Genomic DNA, 20,950 nt, shown 5'->3' on the forward strand with positions numbered 1-20,950 from the left:
TAATGGCCCTCTGGATAAGGCGTGCCAAGCATTCTTCATCCGTAAGTGACAATGCAATGGTACCAATGATATAAAATATAATTCAAAATTTGTAACATTTTTTATTCCTTTAAAAAAAAAAAGTTGTAACATAGACAACTGTTTTTCTGTTTTAAGAAATATTCAAGAAGTTGGCTTTTTTAACCAATGATGTTTCAAATTGTATAATTAGGTTGCTACTATGTGGACTAACTACCCACTTGCATAAATACTATCGCACCTTGATTAATTGATAACATTAAGATTGCAGACAGATTGTGACTGTTTTTTTAGGGGTGACATATTTTATTTGTACTGTGTGTTTGTCATTGTCTTTTTTTATGGTGTACTTTTATGATCCGCAGAGATCGAAATAAAGTTTTTGAACTGAATAGAGTTGTAACAGTGGAGGAGTGAGTGTTAATAGGGTCTCACCTTGTAAATGTTTATGTCAACTGTTTATGTCAAGCTTGCAATAGTTTGCTGAGATTGGGCGGTGTGATGTGTTAGTTGTGGTATAGATGTGAATGTCCTTAATGTTGAGCAGTTGAAGTTGGTATCAGGCTGGATGTAGCCTAAGATCCCTGAATAGATGTGTGTGTGGAATACACTGTGTTGTCATTTTTCCGCTAAGTTTTGTGGTGCAAGTCGTGATGTATCATCGTCTGCATAATTGGGATAGGGACATACCTTTGTGTGAGAGTAAAGTGTGGTTGGTGTAGCTAATCCTGTTGCTCAAAGGAAAAGATACACTGATCTGAGCGATTCCTGCTGTTGAAGGTTTCACTCGAGTGTGTCTGAGTAGGTCGAAAGTGTCAATCTGGACCATTTCTTGTGTGATTGAATACTTTGATTTCTTTAGTGGAGCCTACAAAATGTATTTGTTGAAATCTCTTAGCGCAGTGGTTCCCAAACTTTTGACTCCTGAGGACCCTTATTGAGTCACTACTGGAAGCCGGGGACCCCCAAGCAATTTGTACAATGTAGTCTTCAAACATTAAAACAGTAATTCGAAAAAAATAAACACACATGTGCACACCAAATAAATACTTAAATTACTGAAGTTTTTGTATTTTATATTTAAAAAAATTGCAAAAATCTGAAAAAAAGTTATGGGAAGGTTGGTGCTGCATCTCAGCGACTAACTTTTCAATGTTTGGAAACCCAAAGCAGCCCTGGCAATTGTCAGATCAGTCCCCGTTCAGTGCACACCAAGTGCAGCGAGTGTGCCTGACCACTACAAGTGGTGCTTCGGGGGGGGCTCCCCCCAAGAAAATTGGGGGGGGGGGAATGGTGCATTCTACAGCACGTTTGTCATTTTATATTGAATTGTATTTGCTTCTAAAGCATAGTAAATGATGACTTCACTATGCACCAGGATTCAACAATCTTTGTTGGGGCTCATCAATGATTACCTCACTATCACCCTCCAACAGTGCCTCTCATCTCTTCATAGCCCCTCTATCACATGTATTTCATTTGTTTTATATCGCCTCTCATACCAGTGTAGGTGTCAGCACACTTTACATCACACACATAGAGAGACAATTTATCATACTTGTGTACATCAGTGTATAGAAAATGTTACATAAGGCAGAGGGGACTACAAGGTGTACAATTCACGTGTCATCCATACTTTTAGGCATTTTTAAAGAGTGCTTGGTCTGGCGTAGCACAAACTCCGGTTTCAGAACATAACACAGTGGTTAGCATTTATTTTAATGATAAAAAGGTATTTCTACTCAAACGTTTTTAGCAGCATCAGGATAATGACAGACTGGGAAAAAACATAACTTACTAACTTGTACCATGTAGTTTGCATGCAGCTCTTGAATGGCAGTTCATAGCTTACTGTGCTAGATTATGGTTAGGGCTCCCGGTTTTATGGTATTTAGTTTTTTGGACATTTCCATCTGTATTTATCCATGTTTATTTTGGGTTTTGTGGAACAAGCTGAAATTGGTATATTTCCACATTTATTTAACCAATAAATATACACTCATGCTTAAATGTCTGCCAGGGATCAGTGCTGTGAACACCCGCTGGAGATAAATCAGTGCACTTACATGAAAATATCCAAATTTCAGTATCAACCTTGTGCATATCTATTGCTATTTAAGCCTCTTTACTAAAATTCCTTTCTTTTTTAACCCCCTTATCTATCAATCCATACAACTATTGGCCTGGCAGTCATAGCAGACAGTATTTAGAATTACTCAAAAAGCAATCCTATTTCCGTTTTTATTCACATTTAAAAATAAATACAGACAAGAAAAAGAATGTTTTTTGTCTGTATTTATCTGTAAAAATCAATAAAAACGGAAAACAGGGAGCCTTAATTAAGATTGTAACTTTTAAACTGCATAGTAACAAAAGCAGTAACCCACTGAGCTATGCACATAAAATTCGGTTTCTTTTTTAAATGCAAGGTACACATTCTTTGCATATTAACCATCTACGTTCCCTTAGATGAGTTAAAGCTGCCACCGGACAAAACTCCCATCGCTCTCCAGCAGATACATTAATCACCAGAGTTATCTTGACACTTTTATTGTTGCCCAAAAACTGCTGATTATACAAGGAACTTGGAATGTGTCATGTACCCCTGGGGGGTCCGCAGACCACAGTTTGAGAACCACTGGCTTTGCGCTTTGTTTTATGTTTGCTTAGTGTTGAGAAAAGGGTGTGCTTGTGAAGATTGTAAAGGAGGGTGAACCACTGTGAGGAGTGAGAATTGCTTCATAGTGTGCTGCGATGAGACGGCTGGTGTTAGTACTGCGCTGTTATTTGTTGACCACGTCACAGAGTGCAGCGTTGTTATTGGTTGTTGACGCAGGACGAGGAATGTGGTTAAAGCAAATATTTCCTGTTTTGTCGGGAGGTTATATAGGTCCCAGGCACCAACTTCCATTTTACATGCTCACGTTTAAAATTGCCATCTTTGTAGACAATGACTTAACACACATTTGCTTGCATGGCCTCATGAGATAATCTACTCCGAAATGGTTTGCTTACAGTTACATTCCTTCATAGGCTTATTATATGGCCTTTGAACATTCTGTAGAAGGACTTAGTACACTGCGCAAAATATAGTTGTTTGTTGTCCGTTCAGCGTCCGTTCTGGGTGGATAGAATCAACAATGACAACAGGACCAGGACTCAGGCACAGAACAAATGGGTCCAGTTTATTATAAACTGTATTATGCCTCTGTTTAGACAGAGGAGCATCTTGATGGATTGTCAAAGGTCGCCCCTTGCCTGAATTCTAAGCCCTCCTGAATTCCAACACCATCCTGAAGAGGACTGCGGCCTGCTCTACACCATGGCTGGCTGCCAGATGATCCACGCCCGCAGGTAAATGGGGAGTTAGACCATTCTGAGGTATTCTGTCAGACCCGCTGTCAGGACCTACTATTTGCACCTTCCAAACTTGCACAGGAGCAGAACGACGAAAAGTCCCAATGCCCTCCTCAGAACACTTTCTGTTTGGTTCTCAATCTCATCACAGGTAAGTTCCTAAGGGGGGAAAGGGGAATGGGACAAGAAGAGACTGCTCCAAGGCCTGCCTGCTGCTTCGTGACTTCTTCTTGGTCTTCTTACAGGTCTGCCAACAATAACATCTATTAAACTTACTTGTAACTTGTTTTCTTCCTTACTGCTTCCCTCTAACCGAGTCCCTTACCTTACCAGGTTAACTTGGATGCTTGCTACTCTTCTTACTTCTCTATTCCATTTAACGTGGAGGAGAAGTCTTCACTCTATTCTCTCCTTGTTTGGTAGGTCGTGCTGCTCAAGATCACCTCATCAGCCCTTCACCGGAAAGAATAGGGATATGGTAAGTTTATGATGCCGTTTTATTGTTCACAGATATGTACCTTCCTTTTCTCTCTCTCTTACTTACTTATTTGAGAAAAGAGTGAGGCGGTGTACTTGGAGTTCTGTATTGCCAATTTGGTCTGGATGCAAGAATCTTCTAAGAGGATTTTGGTATAGTACTGTTACTGCTTTAGTGGACTCTAACCCTTCAGGAAATTTCCTTGCAACGTTATAAGACCTTCCTCATCATTTTAGCGATATCTACTGCTAGGTACTTGGCGTGTTGAGGAAACTTACTTCTGGGTTTGTCCTATTTATTCCTCTAGATTCTTTTACTGAGTGGGATAATCGATTTGAAGGGAAGTGCTTCCTGGTGTTTATTTTCTGGCACCAATCACCAAGAAAAGCTTCTCCCTGACTTGGTTTAGAGTTTTTATTGATTTTTTCTGAGTACGCCCTCGAGAATTATTTCGATTCCCTCAGAACGTCCTGAATTGTCGGAGCTGAATGAGACGCTTGCCTCCGCTCCTAAACTCCTCAGTACAGAGAAGTTATTCAGATTTAAGAAACCCGGCCGACGCGACGTTCAGAACATACGTCAGCGTCGGTCTCAAGGAATTCCCCGAATGCCTTTAGTACTCCTCAGACGCAGCGCTTGAAGGGCGCGCTCGCATCTGAGGTGACTCGAAATTCGTCCTTATGCTGAAAGGAGATACAGATCCTTTCAGACGCTGCGCTCGAGTTTGAAGCGCACGCGACTAAAAGTCTTTCCTCAATATTATTTTGAAAGAGCTACCTGTTTCTGCTCGTGCCTACATTAACAGTTGTCATTTAAAACAAAGCCATTACACTCCTCTAGTGGTTTTGCACTTAGTTTTTTACCCCTTAACTGACAGCAATCTTTTTAGCACAGGAATTAAACATTGAATGCCTAAATAAACACACTAACCTTTATCTGAAGGGGAGGTTATTAACCGGCGAAACTAACCCCGCAAATTCGCAAACTACCCTGACTGACTACCACGACGCAGGGAATTCAGGTGTTCTTCTCTCAGCTTCTTCAGTGAAGTGCACAGTAGAATGTTGACACACACTTCACCAGGTGTCAGAATTCTAAGAGACTAGACTGCTAACAGCAGAGTGCTGAAGCAGTGTGTGCATATTGGCAGCCATCTTAGAATTCCATTGTTGCCAACATGCACCCCAGCTTAGTGGATTGAATGGCTTTTGATAATCTTGCGAAGGGGAGATAGAAGCCAGACATGCATTACCAGGAGGAAACCTCTTGTGGGTCCTGACACCCGCACACCCCACACTTTATAGGTTGTCATTTTCTGAGGTTGCATTCCCCACCCGGTGCCCTATCAGTTTAGGGGCACCGATAGCACACTGTGAGCTAGTTCGGAATTAAGTCATCAGATTCTAATGGTATGAGTGGACTTAGTCCGGGGGGGGAGGGGGGCGTGGCCTGCAGCCCAAGATGGTGGTTGCTTAAGCGACGAGCTCTGGGCCGGGGCGCCTTATTTGCATATCATCCGTCATTCCCTACCTTACTAATCTTGCGAAGGGGAGATAGAAGCCAGACATGCATTACCAGGAGGAAACCTCTTGTGGGTCCTGACACCCGCACACCCCACACTTTATAGGTTGTCATTTTCTGAGGTTGCATACCCCACCCGGTGCCCTATCAGTTTAGGGGCACCGATAGCACACTGTGAGCTAGTTCGGAATTAAGTCATCAGATTCTAATGGTATGAGTGGACTTAGTCCGGGGGGGGAGGGGGGCGTGGCCTGCAGCCCAAGATGGTGGTTGCTTAAGCGACGAGCTCTGGGCCGGGGCGCCTTATTTGCATATCATCCGTCATTCCCTACCTTACTAGACAGCTGTCTTCATCGCTGAGCACTTGTTCCCAGTAACAGGCTGCCACGACCGTGCTCTCCGCCTTTCAGAGTTCCCGGAGAGCTGACTTCAGAATGGCGGTTCTCTCTGGCGTATCTTGAACCCTGGTGCGGGGTGGAGCCTCGCCAGCCTCGGGCTGGCCGGACTGGCCGGGCCGTGAGATACTGGGTCCGGCTGCAGGGACTGCTCTAGCCCCCGGACTAGGGGCCTTCCCACCCAACTTCCGAATTTGCTGCCATCGGGCCTGTCTGGCTGGAAGCTGTCCGGGATCGCCTAAGTGATCCGTGTCACTGCTGCTGCCGAGGTGCGTGGAGTGAGCGCCAGCACCTTTAGGTCGCGCTGGCTGCCACTGCTGACGGAGGGGCCCCCGCTCTCTACAGGACCGCATCGCGCCACACATCGGTGGCGGGTCCCCTGCTGTGACTGCAGGTCCCTGCACAATCAGATGGTGATTGCAGGCGATTAGGACCTGCGGCCATCTTGTATCTCCCTCTTCCCCCCCCCCCCCCCCTCCCTCCAGAGCAGCGATATCGTTGTGGACGCCGGAGCTGAGGTACGGAGCCAGTATCCTGCTCAGTGGGGGTCCTTGGGCATTGGGCTCATGCTGGCAGGAGAACATGGTTGGTGTTCCGGCACGTCTTGTGGCCTGAATTACAGGCGGAGCTTCGTCGACACCGGGCTGACCTGTGGTCTGGCTGAGCTCTGGGATACAGGGGCCCGGCTGCTGTGTCTACTCCGGCCCCCGGTCTGGGGGCCTTCCAGCACGACGTCTGCGTTTTCTACTGTCCTGCCTGGCTGTGGACTGCCCGAGACGGCCTGTGTGACCCTCACCATCGCTGTTGCCATGGTACGTGGAGTGCGTGCCAGTACTTCTCAGACGCACAGCCATTTCGTAGTGGGTGCTTGGCGACCAGCAGACACCTCGTGCCTCCTTTTCCCCTCTACCCCGCCGCAGCAATATCTCGGAGGACATCATAGCTGGAGCACTGAGTCAATACTTAGATCTGTTGATGTCCCTATGGTTTGGCCCATGTAAGTAGCGGTGCTCGGTTGGCAGCTTTGGAGTGCTGGTGGGAAGCGCATTGACTGGATATTATTCTACATTGTCCTCCTTCTTCCCCCCCCTGCGACAACAAGTGTGCATGGTCAGGGCTCCAGACCATAAGTTCAGACGGAGTGCTCCTCAATACCCAGCCTTTGTACGGGACGTCTACCACTCTAACCCCTTCATTTTGCTCTGGCTCCTATAAGAGTTGTCATTTCCTACGGGGGGTTTCATCTATATGTGCAAACCTGAAAGTGACTGGCAGCTTGGGTACTATTGATGATTGGATGGCAGTGAGTTCCTGCACAATGTCACTGGATCTGTGACCTGTTTATACTGGTCGACACGTCGCTCCTGTCCAGTGGCTCTGTATGGTGTATGTTCCACTCATCTTCGCAGTCCCTATTGGTGGTCACTGTGGGTGAACCTACACTGTGAAGTTATTATCGAACAGGGACGCTTCTGGTCAACAGCGTGCTACTCAGGAGGCTACTGCATCTATTATCCACCCAGTCCCCTTCCGTCCTACTGTCACAGAATTCTCTGGTCAATAGTATAGTCTGACATTTGGGGTCCTTGGCAATTGGTGCTTGTTCCCTCAGTGTTTATAATATACTTGCATCCGCTACCGCGTAGTCATCGCACCACTGTGCCTCGTCACCAACCATGGGCAAAGGGAAGCCCAGAGCGACTACTAGGTCGGGGAGAGCAGGTTCGCTCTCTCCGGCTTCTTGACACTCATCTAGCCGGTTGCATCATACAGAGGGAAGTGTCAGTACCAACGCTTCAGTGGATAACCTGGACGTGATTTTACAGGAGATCCATGATTCCCGCTCTGTACTAGAAGCGCAACTGGGCATGATATCAGTTGATCTCAAATTATTGAAAGATGATCATAAGAAATTAGCTTATAAAGTTAAATCCTCTGAGCAAACTATGGAAACCATGGTACCACAAATAAATGCCCATGAAGAGCAACTCTGTCAAATGCGCCAACAGATTGATTCCCTCCGGGCCCAGGCCGATGACGCAGAAGGCCGGGCACGCCGCAACAACCTCTGAATTGTTAGATTACCGGAGGGAACGGATGGCTCCAACCCCACAGAGTACATAGAAACATGGCTGAAAAATAGTGTGGCCCCGATCAGACTATCTGCACACTTTACAGTTGAGCAGGCACATCGTGGCCCTACACGTAGACCGATACCTGGCGCCAGCCCAACCCACATCCAATAATGGCCAGGATCTTGAACTAAAGAGACCGGGATCATTTGTTACAGGCGGCGAGGGATAACGGCCCATTGCAGATCGATAAAGTGAAGGTCTCAATATTCCCCGATTATACTCTGGCTGTACAGCGTAAAAGGTTTTCCTTTATGGAGGTGAAGGCGCGGGTCCGGGCAGCGGGCCTGACGTTTGCTTTATTGTTCCCAGCAAAACTGAAAATCATATATAATCCGCGCTCATTATTTTTTTTAAGACCATTTTTATTAGAAACAAAACAGCAGCATTGTTGACATTACATAGACATCTCAGCAGGAGGTACATGCTTTTGGCATTATGTTACAATCTGCAGTCCATTCAGAGCCCATAATATAAAACGGTGTGAGAAGCTTAATCGTACAATGAGGGTCACCATTGTGCCGTCGGGTCAGAGAACCCCACCTGCACACAGAGTTCTTGGCAGACCGGGATTTATGTCATCCTGTCATCACCCTCCCCCTCTAACCTTGCGAGTCTCTCCCGTCTAAGTTCTATCATGGGGGAGATGCAAATTTCACCCCTGTATTTATTCCAGCGTCCCCACTTGTGATCCCATTTACGTGGGCAACCTCTTCCTTTATATACCGTTTTTTCCGCTACCATTGTGTGGTCCATGTCTTTAGCCCAGTCGCGTAGTTGTGGTACCGTGTCCACCCCCCACTGTTGAGCAATGTTTTGTTTCGCTATACTCCACCCCATGGTGGCCCATGATTGTTCAGCTTAGGTGAGGTCTGTTGCCTCCCAGATGTTGAGGTGACAGTTTGGGAGATGGATGTATGGGTTTGTCACAAGTCCTTGTCTGGTGACGTCTATCCAATATTGTTGTATTTGGGGGCATTCCCATAGGATGTGTATGAATGTGCCAATTTGGTTACAGTGTCGAAGGCAGAGCGTATCTGGTCTCCTACCTAGTTTAAATAACAGTTTGGCATCAAAGTATACCTGATGGAGGATCTTAAGCTGAACAAGCCGAAGTCGCATCAGGATAGCCACCACTCGGGGGGAGGCCAGAGCCTCTATCCAGTCTTCGTCAGCCATTGCACCTAAGTCCACCTCCCAATTTGTTCATAGCTTCTGCATTGGGTCAACCCGGTTGTTGATCAGTTTCTTGTACTTGAGGGAGATGGCTTTACGGTCCATTGGGTCCAGCAATAATCTATCCTCGAGAGGAGAAGAGTCAGGGAGGGGGGTGTCTTGAGGGAGGGCACAGTCTATGGCGTGGCTGATCTGAAGATATCGGAAGTGCTCTGACGGTGCTAATTGATATTTAAGTTGTAGCTCCGCAAACGACGCCTTCTTGCCCTTAATCCACATATCCCCCACAGTAGATATTCCGATCGTATCCCATTTGTCGAACCCTACACAAGCGCTCAGTCGTCCCAAGATGTTGGGTTCCCACAGGGGGTAGACTTCGTTAGGCACCCCTGCCACCCCATCCGCCGCTGAACTCCGTGCCACACTTCTACTGTACGGGCAGTGGGGCCAGTCAAACGGAATTTCTTATGGTGAGTATATAGTGCTCTGGTGTAGCCTCCCTTTCCCATTAACCAAAGATCGGTGCGGAAACTGGGGTCAGTATGTGACCCAAACACCCATTTGTTGATGGCAATTAATTGCGACGCCTGGTAAGAGACGCATATCTGGCAGCCTGATACCTCCATCGTACCACCCCATGGTGAGCTTGTTTATACCTATCCTAGGCGGCCTGTTATCCCAAAGTAAGTCTCTAACTGTTGCCTCAATCTGCGAGAAATAGGATTCAGGGACCGGAATGGGAGTATTTTGGAGGGCATAAAGGAAGCGCGGTAGGGCAAGCATCTTGAATAAAGACGCCCGTCCCAGAAGAGTAAGGGGGAGTGTCTTCCAGTGGGTGACATCCAATTTAAACCTCTGCAACAGTCCCAACAGATTCTGTTCATAAAACAAAGTTGCGTCAATTGTTCTGAAAATGCCCAGGTATTGGAATCCCCGAGCCGCTACTGGAATGCTATAACCTCGAGGACTTTGCGGAGAGTCACCCCAGAGGGAATACATCTGGGATTTGGACCAGTTTATCTGGTAACCAGAATGGGCCCCAAATATGTGGAAAATGTGGAGAACGCGGCGGAGTGAGCGCTCTGGTGAGGCAACATAGAGCAGAATGTCGGCTGCATATAGTGATATACAGGCTTCGTGTTCATCCGTCCATTTAAAGACCTCTGATACCTGGGTCCCCTCTAATCCAGACCACCAAAGGTTCAAGGACAAGGGCAAAGAGGAGCGGCGATAATGGGCAGCCCTGCCTCGTACCACGGCAAAGGGGGAAAGATTTAGAGCGATGGTTGTTTACTGAGACGTGGGCAATGGGGAGCGTATATAAAAGTCTGATCCACCCAAGCAACTTGGGCCCGAGCCCTATGCGAGTCAGAACCGCGAACAGATAATCCCATGCTACGGTGTTGAACGCCATTTTTGCGTCTAGCGCGAGCAATATTGCATTTTCCTCTAGTGTCTCTACTCTGCCCAGCGCGCCATGAACTCGGCGTAGGTTACGTGCCGTATTCCGACCCGGCATGAATCCCGATTGGTCAGGGTGAACCAAGTCAGTGAAATAAGGGAGCAGACGGTTAGTTAGCAATTTGGCCAGAATTTTGGCCTCCACGGTTATCAGTGAAATGGGTCGGTATGATGTAAACTCCTACACAGGTTTACCAGGTTTGTGAATGACCACGATGGTGGCCGCACGGATATCAGCCGGGAGGAGGCCAATCTCTGAACATTCATTGTATAGATTTAACAAGTGGGGGGCGAGTTTCGTAGCCATAGGTTTTAACAGCTCGATCGGAAGCCCATTTGGGACCATCGCCTTACCCGCACGGATGTCTAGGATGGCTTTCTGAATCTCGTCAACCGAGATATCAACGTCTAGAGCCTCTTTGTCTTGTTGGGAGATGCATGCTACATCGATCGTAGCGAGGAGATCTGCCGCTAATGGCGCCTGTGAGTGCTGTGAAAGTCTGTATATTTGCTCGTAATGTTTTGCAAATGCCTCCGCAATGCCCAGGGGTCGGTAATCAGAACGTCATCAGGCCCCTTTATTGCTCGCACCCACCTCGCTGACTGTTCTTTTCGTTCCAGCCATGCCAATAATTTCCCAGTTCATTCGCCCTGTTCGTATATTCTATGGCGGAAGGCGAGAGCACGCCTGTTGGCGTCCTCCAAGAGCAGTTGCTTATAATCCGGTCTCAATACTAATGGTATGTTGAGTATCTTGATCTGGTCCTGTGCGGTGGCGCGTTCAAGTCTCAAGATCTCCGATTCCAGTTCGCTCACTCTCCAGTTGTGCTCTGCCCTGTGGCCCACCATCATAGACAATGCTCTCCCCTTTATCACTGCCCGTATGCACCCCAGAGTGTAATTTCTGACTTCACAGACCCTATATTCTCCTCAAAATAATTATCAGTGTCTTTCTGTAAGTTTTCCCTGATGTGCGGGACCTTTAGTGCCCAAGGCTGGATCATGATGGGGCCTGGTTGTGTAGCACGATGTGCTCTGAAGACCGGGGAATGGTCCAACACACCCCGCGCGAGGCAAGCGGAGTCGGTGAAGTCCTGTATATGTTGTGCGTGGGTAAACAGGTAGTCAATTCTTGCTTTTAAAGATATTCATCATATCGAAAATAAAGCCTTTGATTGATTGGTAGTCAATTCGTGATTGACTGCCATACACACTGGATTGGAACGTGAAGAGTGCGTCGTGGGGGTGTGACCACCTCCAGATATGCACCATCCCCAGGGCATTTGCAAAATCATGTAATTGTGAACCGTGTGTCGAGTCATGTCTGGGCGGGGATCGGTCCATTTGGCCATTCATTGTCCGGTTAAAGTCACCCCCCTTCTCCAGTGTACCCACGGGTAAGTGCAGTAACAGCACTCCCACATCAGTTAGTGTCATGCGAGCGCTCGTTATTTTTTGATACTCCTGACAATGCATGGGACCGGCTGGACAAGACCTTTCCCGATGTCCAGCCTGCCAGATTAATGGATTCCTCGCAACCGAAGTCACAGCACCCCCTGAAGGCGTAAGAGAGAACTCCTTACCCAGAGTTCAGCCTCTAGTCCCCCGCTTCGTCAGCAGGTGGTGGAGGGCAGGAGGCCATTCGAACTGCCTTAACCTTCCGTACATCTCGCCCATCCATTAGTACCAGTCCGTCCAAGGATGCCAATACAGACTGAGACTCTGACGTCAGCGTGGCGCAGTTTCCCTCTGTGGTCATGCAACTTAGCAATGATCCTCTGGCGTAAACTGTTTATGTACTTTTTGACACATTGCTCCGGAGTGTGCTCCCTGTCCCCTACCAGTTACCTGTATAGGTTGACGTGCTTTTGTTACAGTCATGCTTGCTTATTCTCCTTGCTGTATACAATGTTCCTAGTATGTTTGCACAACAGGTAGGGATGGTTTCGAAAGTTCCCTGACCCGGCATGCGTTTTGGGCGTTTTCATATATTGCTCATTGCTGTTGTCGGGATACTAATAGTGTTAGCGACCTTCCCCCGCAGGCGTTAGCAGCTGTTAATCTTGTTTACACGGTTTGGTTGAACGAAGTTTGGTTGTTGGACCCAGTATTGGAACATTGTTGAGTTATTTGTAATTTTGCCGCATGGTCTGGGATTGGGGGGTGGGTGGTTGGGGGTGGGGACCGGGGAGGTTTATCGTTATTTCTTGATGATGTCTACTGCCAAATCTTATACTTTCATCTCGTGGAGTGTCCAGGGTATGGGAACTATCACTAAACGGTACAGAAAAGCTGCACCGATACACCGCCGTAAAGCCCAAATAGTATACTTCCAGGAGACTCGCCTGTTACCCTCCGAAACTATGAAACTACAAAAACGATGGCGGGGTCAATTTTATGCGACTGCATATTCTGCCTTTTCTAGAGGGACTGCAATATGGATTCGGGCAGGGATTCCCTTCTCCCTTAGCGTGAGTAAAATTGATGACCAGGGTCGGTTTGTCCTTCTTGGAGCATTGGATGGTAGACAGGTGGTGTTGGGTTCCCTTTATGCTCCGAATACAGATCAAGAACCATTTTTAACACGGGTCTCTCGAGCACTTTCAGACTGGTCACACTTTCCATGGTTATTGGGAGGGGATTTAAAAGCGGTATTTGTTGTATATCTTGACCGCTCCCATCCTCCCTTATCTAATACTACAGCGCGATCGCAGGCTGTTACCATGACAAGATGGGCACAAGGCTGGAATTTATTGGATGTGTGGAAGTACCTACATGTTAATATGCGGGAATATTCCTTCTATTCTTACCCACACAAGTTACAAACTCGTTTAGATTATTGCTTTTGTTCCCCTGACTTATCCCCTTCCATTGCCCAGTGTGATTATCTGAGCAAGACCATATCAGACCATAATCCCATAGAGATATTGCTGACCTGGGGCCGTTCCCCCGCTCCTATCCCAACGTGGAGAATGCTACCTATACAATTAGAGGACCGGGTTTATCGAGCCCCTTTGGCTACAGCTATCACTACGAATTTTATGGATAATGAGGGTACTGCCTCGTCCAGATCCTTTGAGTGGGAGGCCTTTAAAGTAACCATTCGTGGGGTTTCCATGGGAACCTTGGTGGGTTCGCGGAGGGAAATGATTAAGGGTATAACAGACCTGGAGAGAGACTTACAGGCTCTGAAGATAACTGCCCAGAGGAGTGATGAAGGTATAGAGCCTCTGCAGGCCACTAGGATTAATTATGCTGAATTACTGGAACGCTTGAGACTGATAGACTTTAATGCCTACACACACATTCCGAGGCGGATAGAGCAGGCACGTTGTTAGCGAGATTGATTGAACCTTCTGCAACTCCCACTCCCATATTGGCGATACATGATGTTCATAACACGTTGGTTACTTCCCAGGCTGCAATAAATGCTGCATTTCAGGAATACTATGCACGTTTATATACCGCTCTCCTCTTAGACATGTCAGCTGCTACAACCTGCTTCCTGGCAAAGGTCCAACTACCCACTATTTCGGACTCGACCGCCAAAGACTTGGCGGCTCCGATTACTACTTAATGCATTAGTGGCGGATTAGACAAACTGCACACCAATATTTTCAAGTTTATAAAAAATTCTGATAGTAATCTAAAGGTAATCAAAGGTGCTGCCTTTTTGAAGCCTGTGCAACCCCTACACAGGCCCTGAAAAATGCCAAAAGTTATTCAAACAAAAGTTTGAAAAAAGGCGCACTATCCACCTGCCCTATAAGGTGCAACTGGTTGATGTGTGGAAGTAAACAAGTGTATATCGTACATCAATTGCGAAACATAAGTAAACAAAGAGCACATATGGTGCCTATTTTAGTTAAAGTTATAAACAGCGTCATGGGTGAAAAATAAAGTAAACAATAGGTATATTCCAAGACACTTCTTAGTTGTCAAATGATACAATCTGACCATTGAAATTGAAAAAATGATAATGGTAATAATAGTAATAATAGTGACTGCAAGTCAAAACGGTAGTTCGTGAATCTTCATAAATTCTGAGATTCTTCTTTATTTTCTTGATATATTCGGAAAAACGTCAAGTGTCCCAATGCATTTCGGTGCAACAAACACCTTCTTCAGGGGAATACTGCAACAATATATACATGTGCGTGTATAAGTTAGTTCAAATGAAAACAATACAAATGTAAAATCAAACTTATACATATGTCCATATATAACATTATTTGACATTGTACAACCCTTAGCATCCAATGCTATCCAGCCAATATTCTGCATGCAAATGCAGTGAGAAGAGAAAATTTATAAATAAAGTTTATTGAAGATTGTCAAAGAAGAGTAAAGATGAGAGTAAGAGTAAGGAATACATGGTGACACCAGTGGGTGCAAGAACTATTACGAAGCGCCTGAGTATCATGAAAAGTGCCCATCAAAGTGAAACAGAGTAAAAAAACGCGCTTAAAAGTGAATTTTAGAGAATTCAAGTGCAAAAAAATCAAGTGCTCGAGTGAACCGAATGCCTAAAAACCACCGTGACCAAACCATGATTGCCTACGGAGGACTCACCTCCCAACGTTCAAGTGCGAATTAGCACAGGACAAAGTTCATGTCGTCACTCACACGACCTGTGTATCAAAAATTGAAAAGAGCGATCTAGTGTTACCAAAGATGATCGAATGGTGACGGAAAAAGAGTATCCAGCATAAGGTGCAACTTACTTCGCCTAATCCATGATGCGTGTGCATCCAAATCCATAAGATATAAACACAGTGATGAACCGCATCCAAAAACGTCTAAGGGTAAAGAAATGGTGCCATCAGCTTAATGCATACCGCGACTTTTTAAAGTTTTTTAAGGTTTTTGTAAAAACCATTACGTCTTCACCAGTACACATACCTTTCTATGCAACGTGCCACGCAACCTCGAAGGGATCCTATCTTCAAATGGCAAAGACTCAATATGGCCAGGGCGTGCGGGTGCATATTAGAAAAAGCCGTGGGGATCATGTGACCAGTAAGGAAACTCGTGAACAACGAAAGTGGACTACTCTGGGCGCCATGTCAGAACGGGTGAATAATCATAACCAGAATCCCAATGGAAGACAGAAAAGACATAGAAGTTAAGCGTTAAGGATGGCAAGACTGCCTGTGAAATAGATGTGCGAGAATCGACGTACCAAATACATAAGTGAAATCGCATTAAAGATGCATAAAACAATACAAACTCCAATAATTAGCAGTGAAACAACTGTAAAATTGAGATATTGTTGTCATGCAACCATACTTTATCACAGGAAATGTATCAGTTCTATTTTGTCATTCAAACCCCCAGGGCTCATGGTCTGTAAAAAACGTATCCAAAATGTTTCTCTTTGAGCCAAGTGCCTGTTGGGATCAACATGTGTGAAATCGGATATCTGCTCAAGAACAGTGAATCGAAGTTGGGGTATGGTGTGCTTATATGTATTCCAATGTAATGCTAAACACGATTTCTGATTAGAAGTGCGAATAGCACTTTTGTGTTCAGTTACCCGTATTTTTACTTTACGGGTTGTTCTCCCCACATAAACATGGCCACAGGGGCATTTGATGGCATATACTACCATAGCTGTGTTGCAATCTGAAGAGTGTTTGAGCTTGATAGATTTGCCCGTATGTGGATGTGTAAAGGTGTCACCCACCATGACATTCCCACAGTGACCACAATTGTAACATTTGCGCATCCCTGAGTGTTTAAGCGTATTTGAATTGGGAATTTTTCTGGCCAGAATCTCTCTGATGTTCTTAGATCTGGAAAAAGCGAAAATGGGTTTGGCATGAAAAACGTTGGTAAAATCATTTTCTTGCTCTATAATTTCCCATCTCCTGAGAATGCTCCGTTTAATCGCCAAAGCTGCTGTGGAGTATTTGAGAACACAAACTTCACGTTTGGACACAGGTTTTTCGGTTTTTTTCAGTAATTGCGTTCTATCCATACTGTACGCCTTGAACTTCGCCGTATCCAGAACTGGTGAAGGGTAACCTCTGTCTAGGTATTGCTGATACATAATTTCGGTGTCAATTTTGCCTTGGTCATCATCTGAGCTGATTCTGCGCACCCGGATGAACTGAGATAAAGGTAAATGGTTTTTCAGGGAGTGTGAGTGAAAACTCCGAAAATGTAATGCATTATTCCTATCGGTTGGTTTCTTGAAGATCCTGGTTGTTAATGTGGAGTTGCGTTTTTCAATCTGAATGTCTAGATAGTTAATAGTAGTGTCATTGATAGAATATGTGAATTATATGTGGGGATGACAGTCGTTCAAACTTGAAATCACATTCTCCAAAGCTTCTTTCGTGCCCCTCCATAGAACCAAAATATCATCAATGTATCTGAGATACAGTAGTAGATGTTCTGTCCATAAGCTGTTGTTCACAGCACATTTTGAACAACAGCTTATGGACAGAACATCTACTACTGTATCTCAGATACATTGATGATATTTTGGTTCTATGGAGGGGCACGAAAGAAGCTTTGGAGAATGTGATTTCAAGTTTGAACGACTGTCATCCCCACATCAAATTCACATATTCTATCAATGACACTACTATTAACTATCTAGACATTCAGATTGAAAAACGCAACTCCACATTAACAACCAGGATCTTCAAGAAACCAACCGATAGGAATAATGCATTACATTTTCGGAGTTTTCACTCACACTCCCTGAAAAACCATTTACCTTTATCTCAGTTCATCCGGGTGCGCAGAATCACGAACTACCGTTTTGACTTGCAGTCACTATTATTACTATTATTACCATTATCATTTTTTCAATTTCAATGGTCAGATTGTATCATTTGACAACTAAGAAGTGTCTTGGAATATACCTATTGTTTACTTTATTTTTCACCCATGACGCTGTTTATAACTTTAACTAAAATAGGCACCATATGTGCTCTTTGTTTACTTATGTTTCGCAATTGATGTACGATATACACTTGTTTACTTCCACACATCAACCAGTTGCACCTTATAGGGCAGGTGGATAGTGCGCCTTTTTTCAAACTTTTGTTTGAATAACTTTTGGGATTAATGCATTAGCCCATAATAAATCGCCTGGCTCAGATGGCCTCCCTGTGGAGTTTTACTCAACTTTTGCAGATACATTGATTCCTAGATTATTGCAACTGTATACCTCCTCCTTAGAAGATGATGCCCTACCTCCCACTACCAGGGAGGCATTAGTTACGTCCCTCTTGAAACCTGACAAGGATCCGACCAAACTTCTGTCTTATAGACCTCTCTCGATTCTTAACACAGAATACAAGATACTCAATAAGGTTTTGGCATCACAGCTTCTTCCGTTGCTTCCCCAGTTGGTCCATACTGATCAATGCAGGTTCATACCCCAACACAGCACCTCTAAATATTCGTCGGCTTCATGCCTTGCTACATGCAGCGTCGGAAACTTCACCTCTTGCCTGCTGCTTATCATTAGACGTGTGTCAAGCTTTTGACACCCTGAGCTGGCCTTATATTCTAGCTGTATTATCTAAATTCGGCCTGCCCCAGTCCTATTGTAATTGGATCAAACTGCTCTACACCAACCATACTGCTCGTGCTAAGACGGGTTCGAACATCTCTCCCTCCTATACTGTTTATCGGGGAACACGCCCGGGCTGCCCCTCATCCCCCTTGCTATTTGTCTTGCACAATATCTACGTCAAGTTATGGTCTCCTACGGCATTCCATTACGGGGTGTGATCCACTCTGTATCACTCTACGCCGATGATGTGTTGTTATATTTCCGAGATCTAAATGAAAATAAACACACGGTAGCTACTGTTTTCTCTTGTTTTGGGGAAATATGTGGCTTATGTCTTAATGCTTCTAAATCAGTCGTCTACTCCTTTTATGATACCTATACTTCTCACTATTTACAATTTGGTCAGATGCAATTTAGAGCCTGTTACCTTTAAATATTTTGGAATTCACATATATAGATCCAACACAGATACCATTGATAGTAATGTGGTGCGGACAATAAATTCACTACCTTCCCAGGTTACCTTCTGGAATACGTTACCATTGACAGTGGCCGGCCGCTTGGCTGTGTCTAAAATGGTTATGTTGCCCAGACTCCTTTACCATTTTGTGAATCTCCCGGTTGTACTCCAGGCCTGGATTTTTAAAACACTCGATACCCTGTTGTCCTCTTTAATTTGGGGGGCGGGTAGACATAGGTTGGCGTTGGCTAAGTTGCAGCTACCTAGTAATGCGGGAGGACTGGGGGCACCTGATTTTAAAACATATTGTATAGTCGGACAATTACAGTGGTTGGCAAATTGGTTGGCGGGCAAGAATTTATTTGAAATTGGGCATTCCCCAGACTTTTTAAAAAAAGGAACCCTTCATTCACTGCAATGCCCAGGTGCGGAGAAACTGAAAGATCCTCCTTATCTTCTACATGTTGCACTACACTATTGAAAACAAGCCCATAAGTTAGCAAAGCTGCCCCTTCCATACGCCTCGAATATCCTGCTCTGTGATTTACCTACTAGACGTGGGAAAGTATCAATGACTCTGATACGGGGGTGGACACAACTGGGTGTAGGGACAGTTGGTGAGTTCTTCCTGGATGGCCACCTGATGCCCCACGAGGAGTTTGTACGCAATCATTCTGTGCCTGATACTTTGTTTCTTACTCATGCAGCAATAGTACATTTTATTCGGAAATATTGGCTCATAGACCAGTGGGATCCTCCGACTTTCCAATTATTGAAATCTCTTCATATAATGGGGCATGGCCGACACCTAATACGTTGGCTCTATCGGGGTTTGAGGGAGCATTTACATACCCCATTACAACATCTCAGACAGAAATGGGACATAATACTTCTACATGAAGTAGAAGACAGAGAATGGGCCCTAATGTTAGAACACCCTCGGCGAGACTCCCGTAATTGCCGGTTAAAAACAATACAACTATTCATATTACACAAAGCATATCTTGCCCCGAAGACAATACAGAAGATGTTCCCAAATGCGTCCTCGGTTTGCCCGAGATGTCTGACACAAGATACTGATTTTATTCATATGTTATGGTCCTGCCCAGTACTGAGGGGGTTCTGGTCAGAAGTTACCCAGAGTCTAGTAGTACTGACATAGCACACTCCATGGGACACGATTGAGGCCGGTCTCCTGGCGCTGTTCCCCCTCCCCAAGAAGGTGAAGTTATTACGTTGTTTTGCAGGATTGGCTCTGATGCTTGCCATAAGACTGGTTACACAGCGCTGGAAATCCCGCATGGCGCCCCGTGAAGACAAATGGCGTGAGGAGGTTATCAGATGGGCGGTTACAGAGAGGGAGTCATTACAGCGTGAGGAATATAGAGGACTACGAAAGCGTCCAATATCCTTAGAATGGGCGCACCTGATGGAACTTTTTAAAGCCGGCACGGAGGATGAGTTAGAAGACTTGCAGATTACAGTTTTGGAAAGCGGTACAGATGTCTGATTACTGTCTGTAAATTGACAGTGTTCCTTTCTCCCCCCTTTCCCCTTCCCTTCCCTTTCCTTCTTCACCCCCCTCTCCTTCTCTCCCTCTTCCCCCTCTCCTTCTCTCCCTCTCCCCCCCTCTTCCACCATGCCACCCCTTTCCTTTCCCCAGTAGGTTCAGACCTGCCAGTCACCCGATACAATGCATCTGGTAGGGTGTATTGTCTCTGTAGCGGCAACAGTTGTTCCTGTTTAGTTTGCGTATTGTTTGGGATGGGTTTCATTGGGTGAGGGTTAATGGGTACTGCTATTTTCGACCATATTCGTAATCCTACACTATATGCACTTATAAAGTATGCACATTTATATCTTCATAATGCTTTCACACTTAATATTTAGTGGATCATAGTTATATATAATGAAAACACAGAATATATATGACTAATACTATCTTATTATAGGAAAATGTAAACAAAATGGATAATCATGATTATGTATGCATGTATACCATCCACAGTACTCAATAAAAACTTGTGTTTAAAAAAAAAATGAGTGGACTTAGTCCTACATAGTTTTGAAACTGTTGCCTAACTGTACAGTCTTACGGAGCAAGAAGGAATAATAAGACAGTGTGAAATGAAATTCTATTTGTGATTGTTATTATTGCTAGAAAATATATATTTTTTTAAGGCTGATCGAGATCTGATTAGGCGAGTTGTGAGCATTCCTGTTAGCAAAGAAGAGGCGCTGCCGGCCGCACCACAGGCCACTATATGGCCATAAATGTGGGGCTCCACACAAGGATTTGGCTGAGTCAATGGCATAAGATCACTGGAAAAGGTGGTTATTTGATGTTTCCACAAAATGGCATATTTAGTTTGAAAATTATTGAAAATCTGAGAACGGTATTGCACCAGATGAAGCCAC

The 20,950-nt window shown here is 45.1% G+C and overlaps 1 long non-coding RNA gene across 2 annotated transcripts in view; it reads left to right on the forward strand.

Annotated features, from left to right (window-relative positions):
* Nucleotides 1-20,950, forward strand: part of LOC146796209 (uncharacterized) — a 58,799-nt gene that overhangs the window by 23,819 nt on the left and 14,030 nt on the right. The window contains exons 2-3 of one of the 2 annotated variants that reach the window (XR_014969579.1): nucleotides 3,799-3,853; nucleotides 19,780-20,562. This is a non-coding gene — a long non-coding RNA (uncharacterized LOC146796209). Of the gene's footprint in view, nucleotides 1-3,798; nucleotides 3,854-19,779; nucleotides 20,563-20,950 lie in introns of those variants that run through there. The other variant, XR_014969578.1, reaches the window with a different exon arrangement.

This window comes from Triturus cristatus, chromosome 10 (genome assembly GCF_964204655.1).
Source record: "Triturus cristatus chromosome 10, aTriCri1.1, whole genome shotgun sequence".
Lineage (NCBI taxonomy): Eukaryota > Metazoa > Chordata > Amphibia > Caudata > Salamandridae > Triturus > Triturus cristatus.